The sequence below is a fragment of the Ursus maritimus genome, unplaced genomic scaffold (assembly GCF_017311325.1).
Source record: "Ursus maritimus isolate PB19 unplaced genomic scaffold, ASM1731132v1 scaffold_8, whole genome shotgun sequence".
NCBI classification, from domain to species: Eukaryota; Metazoa; Chordata; class Mammalia; order Carnivora; family Ursidae; genus Ursus; species Ursus maritimus.
The window spans coordinates 51,809,654-51,821,204 of record NW_024426996.1 but is presented as its reverse complement, the minus strand read 5'-3'; positions in this window follow the sequence as shown (position 1 = coordinate 51,821,204).

Genomic DNA, 11,551 nt, shown 5'->3' with positions numbered 1-11,551 from the left:
GGGGGGGGGGGGGGGGGGGGGGGGCTCGTGGGGCCTCTGCCTTTGCTCCAGCCTTCTGTTTTCTGTTTCCCCCTGGCAGGTTCCAGCTGGCATTTTGATCTTATAAATAGCCGCAGCTAGGGTGTGACTTGGGTGGAGACCTGGAGCTGCTACTCCACCCTGCAGGGGAAAAAGGCTTATTTAATTCATTTCTGCCCTTGGAAGCCTCTCCCTGTTTCGAACGCCAGTGAGGAGGCCGCGGCGGGTTTTTCCTCTGCCCATCCCAAGGCAGCCGGCGGGTTCCCTGGCCTGTGGGCTTGGGCTCTAACGCGAGGTTGGGTGGGGCGGGCGGGGTCGGGCCGCGGGGCTCTGAAGTGGGCTGGCGCAGTTGCGCTGACTTTCTGCGAGAGCCTGTGGGTGCGGCTGGGCGAGGTTCCACGGAGGACCCAGCCCTTCTCGGTTTCTCCCAGGGTGCAGGAATGGGGGGTAAGAGGAAGGTTTCCCTGAGAGAGGGAGAGGGAAGCCCCCAAACTGGGACCCTGAACCGATACGCCTGGGAGGTTCTAGGCCTCGTGTCTCCTGGAGAATGTGGGTCTCTGCGCCGTGCATCTCGCATCCATCCTGTGCTGCCCTGTAGTTTGTACCGGCTCTCAAGGGCGGTGTCCTCCTCAGTGCGATGGGGACTCCAGGGCCCGCCCAGAGGTCCTGGGAGGGTGGCCTGGATCAATGCATGGAAAGCGCTGGGCACGGAGCCTGGCACACGGTGAGGGCTCCCGGATGCTCTCACCAGCTTCCGTATTAGGTTGAGACAGAGCCAGATAATGCTCAAAGAACAGTTCCTGAAGGCTCGAAAGCAACTTATAGGAAGACCAAGAAAAAACTGGAGGGTTTCCAGTTATCGGCCAAATGTTAATATCGTAAGTGATTTTTTAAAATGAAGGCATTAGATAATAAAATGTAAAATGTATATTAATACGTAATTTTAAAAAAGCATTACAAGATAAAACAATGACAAGAAAGCAAAGCAAGTGGGTATGTCAGCAGACAAAAATGAGAAACACCCAAACACTCACCCTCCGGAGATCACTGTCATTACTAAAACTCCTTGACGGGTGACCTTTTGGTTCCTTTTCCATACACGCATTAATGTGCGTGCATGCATCTGGGCAGGCGCGGGCTGAGGCTTTGATGTGGTTAGTGAAGGGAGTTCTTTGGGTGTCTGTGCGTGTGCCTGGGGCTTGTGTGACTGAAGGGGGAGAGACGGACCTGGGGCGTGCAGGGGGCCCCACAGGCAGAAGAGGGATGAAGACAAGGAAGGACTGTTATGGCCTTTGTCCTCCACCCTCCTTGGAACCAGGTTTGAGTTTTCTCCACGGAGATGGGTGAGGACCATCGTCCACAGGAAATACCTTCATGAAAGACTTTGTGGGACTTTGGGCCTAGGCCTCAGCCGCCATATGACAAGCTGTGACACAGAGTTGGGGGGACAGTCTTGGCACCGTCAGCAGTGGGAGGTTTCTTTAAGGGTCTGTTTGGTGGACTCCAGCAATGATGACTTACTGTCAGAAAAGCCAATGGAGAGCTCTTCCCAAGTGCCTGGAAATAACGGGAAGATTTCAAAGGGAAGCTCAGGTCCTTCCGTTTGGCAAGGGGCGCGCAGAGTCATTGGAATTTGGGCGTAAATGTGAATGTGATGTCATTATTAAATAATATTGAATCATTTGTATCTCTTCAGAAGTAGCTCTGCCATGGCGAATTGGGATGAAAACGTATTATTGATTTGATTATTTTGTTATTCAAGTATAATTAGCTTACAGTGTTATATTAGTTTCAGGTGTACAATATTAATTCAACAATTCTATACCTTACTCAGGGCTCATTATGAGAAGTGTATTCTTTAATCCCCTTCACCTATTTCATCCATCCCCTCACCCGCCTCCCCTCCGGCAACCACCAGTTGGTTCTCTATAGTGAAGAGTCCGGTTTTTGTTTGTTTGTTTGTTTGTTTGTTTGTTTGTTTGTTTTCACAGGGTCAATTCCAGCATCTATTGAACAAGAGTAAGAAGATAAGATTCAGGGGCACCTGGGTGGCTCAGTCGTTAAGCGTCTGCCTTTGGCTCAGGGCGTGATCCCAGAGTCCTGGGATCGAGCCCCACATGAGGCTCCTCCACTGGGAGCCTGCTTCTTCCTCTCCTACTCCCCCTGCTCGTGTTCGCTCTCTCGCTGGCTGTCTCTCTCTCTGTCAAATAAATAAATAAAATCTTTAAAAAAAAAAAAAAGAAGATAAGATTCAAAGCAGTTCCCCAATATTCTTCAGATTCTATCAGCTATGAGACATGACAGGTATTCAAAGATGGTTGGCTGCCTTCCATTCTTCCGAACTCCATCCTTCCTTGGCATGACGTAGAAGGAAAAGGAACTCAACACCCACCTAGTGCAGCATCTTACATCTAAGTAGGTACCCAACTGAACGAACAATCTGAACTTCACCATATTAAGTGGCAAGAGTGGGCCAAGTCTCTAGGCACCTGGGACTACCGCTTTGCCTCCTTCAGGAGCTAGAAATCCAACACTCAGGAGAACATCAGGTGCGTGCCAGGCCCTTCTGTGTAACGCAAAGGCCACAGTCCAGACTTCATTTTCATCCCCGTGTCTAAAGGGTGGGTGCCACAGAGGAGGAAAGTCTACCTCCAGAAGCGTCAGTCCTTTCTGGGTGATAATGCCGTCTTGCACGGTGCCTTGGGAGAGCGCCACTGTACAGAATGTTCCTTCTGCACATAGTGCCCATGAGTCATGCTCCTTAGGGAATATCAAGTGAGAGAAAGTTTTGTGGCTGATAGGTGCTGCTGGTCCTTCAGCTAGGTCCTTGTCTTGGGACCTCTATGATGTGTGAAAGCCTTTGGGGGTCAAACCTCTTGTTCTCTCTTCTATGGGCCTCCCTTCCCCAACTAGAAAGAGTATCATCATCTCCTCAGAACACCATTTAACTTCCTCTTCTTCAGAGACAAAGTCTTTATTATCAGATGTCAAGATGTTTTGTACTCAGGCATCAATGTCACTTTCCAGAGAGACAGTATTTTATAACCTGAAGACAGAGAAGAGCATGGAGTAGCTGCAGATAGAGTTGATTTCATTCATGAATTCCTTTTCCCTTCACTGAGTGCCTAGGGGAATCCTTCTGAAATCCACCGTTTCCATGGCTACCACCTTGTCCAAGCCAATATGCTCTCTGAGCTGGACCAGTGTGATAGTTTAATAGTTCTGTTTGCTTCCATTCTTTTTTTTAAAAATATTTTTAAAAGTTTATTAATCTATTTATTTTTAAATAATCTTTACACCCAACATGGGGCTCGAACTCATGACCCTGAGATCAGGAGTTACATGCTCTTCTGACTGAGCCAGCCAGGCACCCCTCTTTGCTTCCATTCTTGATTTTATCCAACCATTGTCATCAAAGTGATCTAAAATAAAAAAAGGTGAGGGCACGTGGGAGGCTCAGTTGGTTAAGCATCGTATTCTTGGTTTCTGCTCAGGTCGTGATCTCATGGTGGTGATCCCGTGGTCATGAGATCGAGCCCCTCGTTGGGTTCTGTGATCAGTGCAGAGTTGGCTTCATGCTCTCTCTCTCTCTCTCAAATAAATAAATAAATCTGTAAAAAATTTTTTTAAAAAGAAGGCATCCGGGTGGCTCAGTTGGTTAAGCATCCAACTCATGATTCCAGCTCACATCCTGATCTCAGGGTCTTGAGGTCAAGCCCCCAGGGTTGGGCTCTGAGCTTTGAGGGAATCTGCTTGAGATTCTTTTCCTCTGCCCCTCCCCCGATATGTGCATGTGCTCTCTCTCTCTCTGAATTAAATCTTTAAAAAAATAAAATAAATACAACTTCAATCTTGCCCCTCTGGATCCCTGCTGAAAGTCATTGACTAGCTTTTTGCCTTCTAGCCATTGCTCGTGGAGGAGGACTAAACCATTTGAGATGCTGCAAACCGGGGCTACCGCCTGCTCCCAGGGTCAGCTCCTCCTCCTTTCTGAGCTGCAGTGACCCTGGCTGTCTTTCAGATCCTCAAATCAGCACAAGCCTCCCCTCCTGCTCCAGAGCCTTTGCCTAGACTCTCCCCTCCCTTTCCCTCTTCACCTAAAATTAACTCCTTTACTTCAGATCTCAGCTCAAACCTCACTTCCTGAAAAAGCCTGTCACAGCCTCCAGGGTTGATCAACTTCCTTGAAATACGTTCTCTTAACACTTGATAATGGCCCTTCACTTACCAGAGTGAGTGCCTGTATGTGTTTCTGGGTGGTTACTTGCTACTGATTGGCATTCGTCTGTGTCCCCAGGGGATTATAATTGCCTCAGAATCGGGACTGTGCCTGCTGGCTCTCTGTCACATTCTCAGTGCCTAGCACAGAGCCCAACACCCAAGTACCCGATGAACGTTGTCAGATACTTGCCAGATATGTAGGCTTGGCTTCCGGCAGTTTGTCTTCAGCTAGGACAGAAAAAGATCCCAACTTACTCTCCAAAGGCCTCTTCAAATGTCCTCTTTGTTATGATGTTCCCTGTCTGTTCTCCTTTCCTCCCCTCCACCCGGGGCAAAATAAAGCTCTTCCAGCATGAGCCCCAGCCGGCTCTGTGCTCCTTACTGATGCGCCCTGGGCTTGTAGAGGAAGACTGATCTGACCTCACCTACACTGTCAACTGGGCAGCTCCACCTGGATGCCGGCATCCGTTTTGTAGGGCTGCTGTAACCAAGGGCCACGAACTGCTTAAAACAACAGAAGTTTATTTTCTCATAGCTCTGGAGGCCAGTAGTCAAAAATCACAGTGTTGGCAGGGCCCTGCTCCTTCCAAAACATCCAGAGGAGAATCCTTCCTTGCCCCTTCTAGATCCTGATGTTTGGTATTTCTTGGCTTGTAGGTGCATCACTCCAACCTCTGCCTCCGTTGTCACATAGCTGTCTTCTTACAAGGACACCAGTCACAGTAGATTAAGGGTCCACTCTACTCCAGACGACCTCATCCTAATCTTAACTAATCAGCTCTGCAGCTACCTTATTTCTAAATAAGGTCACATTCTGAGCTCTTAGGGGTTTTCACTTGAACCTATCTTTTTGAGGGATACAACCCAACTCCTCACAAGCGCATTAGGTAGCTCACGCCCAGGTCCCGAGTTGCCGTCAGAGTCTTTTCCCCAAGCCCACTCATCCTCTTGTATTCCCTGTCTTGACTGGTGCTACTTAGCTAGTGGCATCTAGAGCAGACTAGAAAGTCATCCTATTTTCCTCCTTCTTCCGTACATAATTAGGCATGAAGTTCTGCTGTCTCTTTAACCTTTCTCGTATTCATCCCCAATGACCCTATTTTAGTTCCTCCATCATCTTTAACCTGGACAATTGTAGGATTCAAATCGGCCTTTCCATCTCCTATTTCAATCCTTTTCTAATTCATCCCTTGTGTTGCTGCATGAGGAATGCACTTAAAACACAAATATGGGGCCCCAGGGTGGCTCTGTTGGTTAAGCGTCTGCCTTTGGCTCAAGTCATGATCCCAGGGTCCTGGGATCGAGCTCCGGGTCAGTCTCCCTGATCAGCGTGGAGCCTGCTTCTCCCTCTTCTTCTGGCCCCCACTCGTTCTCTCTCTCTCTTTCTCTTTCTATGTCAAATAAATAAAATCTTTAAAAAAAACACAAATACGACCACAATACTATGTTTAAAACTCTTCGAAAACTTTGCTTTGCACATACAGCTGTCCAGACTCCTATGCATGGCACCCAAGATTCCACCGTCGTATCCCTACCTTTCTTAATTTTTGCTACTGCCTCTCTGCACTCTCTTCTCTAATCACTTTGAACTCTTCCATTTCCTAAACCTAGGAAATGGTTTCGTGCCTTTGTGCTTGTATCAGAGACATTGACTATATTCGTGGACTAGCCACGTGTTCCTGTACATTTCACCATCTGGTGAACTATGGGATGAGTTCTAGCCAATGCAGTGGGAGTGGAAATTATATATATCACCTCTGTGCTGAGGAATTTACCTTCAGTGTGTTACCTACCAGCTTCTTGTGTCCTTTAGAGCAAACTTGGAAGCCACACACTCTGGGTGGTCCAGCTCTAAGAGTGTGTGGACGCTGCTAGCTTTGGTCCTGAAGGGATGGTGTAGAGCAGAGCCTTGCCCGTTGCTCCTCCTACCCACCCCCCAAGCCGCTGACCCTCACTGGACATGGGGTTCATGACAAATAGATCTCAGTTATATTTAGCTGCCAAGACTTCAAGGTCATTTTGTTACCTTAGCATAACTTAGGCCATCCTGACTCATGCAGTGCCTCCGTCCAAGCTCTTCCCTCTGCCTGCCCACCCCGGTTCAGCTGCCTGGCAACGTCTTAACTGATCCTTCCAACTCCATGGTCTTCTCGTCTGTGAAACTGATCTGACCCATTGCCAAGTAGAGTTAATGACTCCCTCCTGTGCTCCCACTGCACCTGGTAGATCATGCCAACATTGTCCTTATCACCTGTTATGACAATAATTTAGTATCCACTGAATCATGAAATAGTAGAAGGCACGTGCCTTGGGGGGCAGGGAGCGTGTGTTTTTAGCTATCATGTTTGTACCTCCAGCACCCCACAGGGTGATGGGCATAAAGGGGGTACCCAATCCAATAAATGATGAATGAATGAATGAACTGACTACATGTAATCTGTCAGTAGCAAGAGATGGGGAAGGCCTTAAGGAACATGAAAACACTGTGTACGACTCCGTGGCTTGGAGACATTAGGAGTCGGCGGCTGTGATTTTGAGTTCAGGCAGCGTCCAGAGTCACATCGGCTCATACAGGATACAGCCCCGAGGCTTCGGTAAGTGAAAGGCTTACGGGAGATAAAACTCACGTGTGTAATCTGGAAGATGAAGTTTAAAAGGAAGTCCAAACATTACTTTTAACTCAGGAGTGAGTGTACTAGAGTGGAATACAAGTGCGTCTTGTTGGCAGAAAGTGATGATTTAGGAAATAACATTACACGTGTGTGACACAGCCAGAATGACTATCAAATTAAAATCATGTATAACTGGCTCACTGGAAAAACATGATACAGGGTTTGTGAACAAAATGCAACTCTCTCTCTTTCTCTCTGTCCGTCTGTCATCTCTCTGCCCCTGAGAGCAGTAGGGGCCGATCCACGTTTTGTGCCCCCCCGCCCCCCCACATGGTCTTCTTAAATTTTGTTTGATGGCAGCAGAATCCCTCTTCCTCCAAAGCTGACTTGGACAAGCCAATGAACTTACTGTCATGTTCAGACAATACAAAAATCCCTTGAGTTGCAAGAAAAAATAGCCTCATTTCAGACCTTAACATTCCAAGTCCCAGGTAATAGTTAAAACCCTGAAACTGATTTAGCCTGAAGTCTTTTCTTCTCCCTTGGCTCAGACCTTACTCATCCTGGAAGCCTGCCCTGGGAAAGGGGGCATGGTCCTTTTCCTCGCCTCTCCCTCTACTCACCTCCTCCCCTTGCTAGCTGCTGTTTCCCTCCATGCTTGGAAAGAAGCCCAGAAAGGGGAGAGGTAAGGGAATAAGATCGTTCTCACGTGGCTGGGTGGCCTAAGCCCTTTGGGCCGGCAGCTGGCCTCTGTGTGGTGGCCTGGCAGATGATTAAAGCTGGCCCTGTCACGGGCCCTGCAGCGGCCTCCAGCTGGGCCCCCCGTCTCCTGTGGTTCCCTTGACCCAGGCTGAAGGTCTCTCTCCCTCTGGGTGGTCTCATGTGACTCCTTCCCCAGCTCCTGGGATTCCAGGGGTATAGCAGCCAGCCCTGTTCTGCCGAGGTCTTCTGTTCGTGCCTACAGGCCCCAAGACCACCCCACAGTGCCCCACACCTGCTCCCTTTCCCACGGGGCCCACATCTGGTCTTGGGACATTCCCCTGGCTCTGCCACCAAAGTCGTACGGACTGCTAACGTTGAAACGTGTCTTCCGCTGTTCCAGCACTGTGCTGTGGACTGGACATTTGTGAGCGCAGTCAATGCTCATAACCACCTGCGAAGCAGGTAACTGGCAGGCCGTATCCGTGAGTGTTTATTTAAACACTTCTGCCTTAAGTTCCGTGCTCCCAGAACGCTGCGGGCACATTTCATCTGTCGCTGGTTTTGATTACAGACAGAGGACTTGCAAGATGGAGGCCCCAGCTTAGCTTGACCATGCCCTCGCTACGAGTCTTAGGGCGAGTCCGCAGTCTCTCTGGAGTGGGCTCGTCAACACCCAGTTTCCTTCCCACCTTAAGAAGGGACTTAAGAAAGAACTCTGGAATAAGGAATTGCATGTCGGGGGTTCTTGTGGGAGGTGGAAAAGGCTAGTTAGGACCTCAGACGTGGAGAAACCCAGACAGTACAGATAGGAGTAACCCTTAAAAGTCTAGAGTGTATCTAAGCTCTGAAAAACTGATGTTTAAACATCTCTAAAATCTAGGTCTTTATCGTTGTTGTTGTTTCTTTTTAAATTTTATTTATTTATTTCTGAGAGAGAGAGAGCACAAGCAGGGGGACGGCAGGCAGAAGGAGAAGCAGGCTCCCCGCTGAGTAAGGAGCCTGATGCGGGAGGCGATCCCAGGACCCTGAGATCATGACCTGGGCCCAAGGCAGACACTTCACTGACTGAGCCACCCAGGCGCCCCTCATCGTTTCTTTTATAATCCTAATGAGAAGTCTCCATCAAAAGAGAGGTTTCAGCCCATGACTTCAAGAATGTGAAGAACATTTTTCCCTCTGACTCATTAACTCCACTGCCAGAAATAAATTCTAAAGAACAATCAGCAGCACACACAGAGATCTGTGAATGACACCAGGCTTTAGGAAAAAGTAGCAACAACTCCCCCTGTTCAATTGCTGCTCACGTGACACCCCTCCAGAAAGGTCTCAAGCTGCATTGAATACCGCAGGGCCCTCTCTCCTCCCCGGGACCGTACTGTGCGTAACGGTCACCATCATCTCGTGCTGTATATGTTTATTTGTTTACTGTGCACTTTCTTCCTTCCAGCTAAGCTGTTAGCTCCCTGAGAACAACAGGGGCAGATGCAAATTTCGTGAGGCTGCAGAGCATATAAATCTGAGGTCCTTGTTTAGAAAAACAATTAAAAAAAAGAATGTAAAATTCAGCATGAAAATGAATATCGATTTGGGATGAAAAGAAAAAGTCCTCAGAAGGCTCCTCATTAGCCTTACAGGGAATCCGCTCCAGAGCGGAAGGGGCGTGGTCTGTCTTGTTCAAAGCTGCGTCCCCGGACCTAGAACAGAGTCCGGCCCATAGTAGGTGCTCAAGAAATACTTGCAGAATGGAAGAGCGACTGACGATACCGAGCCGGTTCAGTGAATGAGCCAGAGGAGGCAGAAAGAGTTTCCATAACTTGCCCCTAGACACCATCGGTAAACAAAAGAACTGGATTTGAGGTGGGTCTCTCTCCCCTCCTCACTGGGTTCGTGGCTGCGCAGCCGGACCCCATCCCCAGCCTCCCCTGCAGTCAGGGGTTCTGTGACCGTGTGACACAATTCTTGCAAGTTAAGTGTGAGCAGAGATCATGGTGCCGCTTTCCGGCTTGAGCCTTAGGTCCACGGGTATGCCTCCTCCTCACGCCTCCCTTCCACCTGCTGGCTCAAATCCAGACGTGGGGGGGATTCGGTTTGACAAGATCCAAAGGGGGTTGGCAGAGCAACGACTTGGAAAGGACCAGGCTTCCCAAATAGTCCTAAAGAAACAGAGCTCCTTCACTGACCATCACAGTTTATGTCAGGATTGCGATGTGACAGAGAAATAATCTTCTTTGTCCTGTAAATCATGGTGTGTTTTTTAAATTTAATTTATTTATTTGAGAGAGAGCGTGTGCATGCATGTGCGCGAGCAGGGAGGGGTGGGGGGGAGGGAGAAAGAATCTGAAGCAGCCTGTGCGCTGAGCAGGAGCCCTACACGGGGCTCGATCCCGCCAGCACAAGATCATGACCTGAGCCGAAACCAAGAGTCGGGAGTACAACCCACTGAGCCACCCAGACGCCCCAAGTCATGGCGTTTTGAGGCCTCTCTGTCACAGCAACTTAGCCCCACAGTAACTAATACGGGTGTAAAATCCAGGCCCTTTCCCTCACCGTGTACTTTGTCCTAGCAACACGGCCAGAAACAGGAAGGGGGATTTACTTACAGTCAGCCTGAGAGAGGTCCTGTGGCTTTCTCGGGGCTGTCCTCGTGCTTCCTTTCCTGGTAATAGAACAATGGCTAGCTATGTGCCCGGTACTGTCCTAAGTACTTTCCATGAAATGGCTCATTTCATCCTAACCTTTGGAGCACATAGATCATCTCCATTTTATAGCTGAGTGAACTGAGGTGCAGAAAGCTAGTAAGGGAGAGAGTGGGATTTAGACCCATGCCGGCTGGTTGCACCACTTACTCTCCCAGCCACCATGGTACGTTCTTCTGACCCTCTTGCTTCATTTTTTTAAAAAAGATTTTATTTATTTATTTGAGAGATAGAGAGCATGAGCAGGGGGAGGGATAGAGGAAGAGGGAGAAGCAGACTCCCCACTGAGCGTGGAGCCCACCATGGGGCTTGATCCCAGGACCCTGAGAGTATGAACTGAGTGGAAGTGAGACTCTTAACCACATGAGCCACCCAGGCACCCCTTACTTCATTTCTTTTTTTTTTTTTTTTAAAGATTTTATTTATTTATTTGACAGAGATAGAGACAGCCAGCGAGAGAGGGAACACAAGCAGGGGAAGTGGGGGAGGAAGAAGCAGGCTCACAGCAGAGGAGCCTGATGTGGGGCTCGATCCCATAACGCCGGGATCACGCCCTGAGCCGAAGGCAGGCGCTTAACCGCTGTGCCACCCAGGCGCCCCCCTTACTTCATTTCTTTTGCTGTCCTCCTGACCTTCAGATCATTCAATTCTCCCATTGTGAAGAGGCCAATAGAACACCAGATGGCCATAAAGAAAAAGAAGTTTCTGCCCCACTCTCTCTGCCAATGGTTCTACCTTTTATGTCCCTTCGGTATCTTCCTATGGTGTTGGGAGCTCTAGCGTTTGGGGAGTGCCATTTGGTACAAATCATCAGCATTCCATTGGGCACCCTGGGCACAGTGAAGAGAGCCTTGAACTGGGAGTCCAAGGTTCTGTCTCTTGGCCTGGCTCTGCCACGGGTTGGCGTGCAACCTTGACTATGGCACTCTTCTCTGTAAAGTGACAAAGATGGATGATCCCTAAGGTTCCAGTACTCTGAAATCAATACCCTGTGAGTCTTTCCTGCCTTGGTCCACTCTCCGTCCACGGGCACTGTTGGCCTGCCTTTTTGCAGAAGGCCAAGGAGCAGGGATCAGCTCCATATTTGGGGTTTTGGAGGGGACACCACGTGGTTTCCCTGGATTTAGGGATGCAGAAGGAGAAGATGAGGATGAGTCAGACTCGGTAGGTTTCCTAGCAGTCCTGCCATCATCAGGCTCCAGTGTCTCCCGCATACACAGATGCAAATGAAACAGGATTCAAGAGTAAGAGTGGGGACAAGGAAGCTTCCAGGCTTGAACCTGAACCTAACCGACCAGTGAA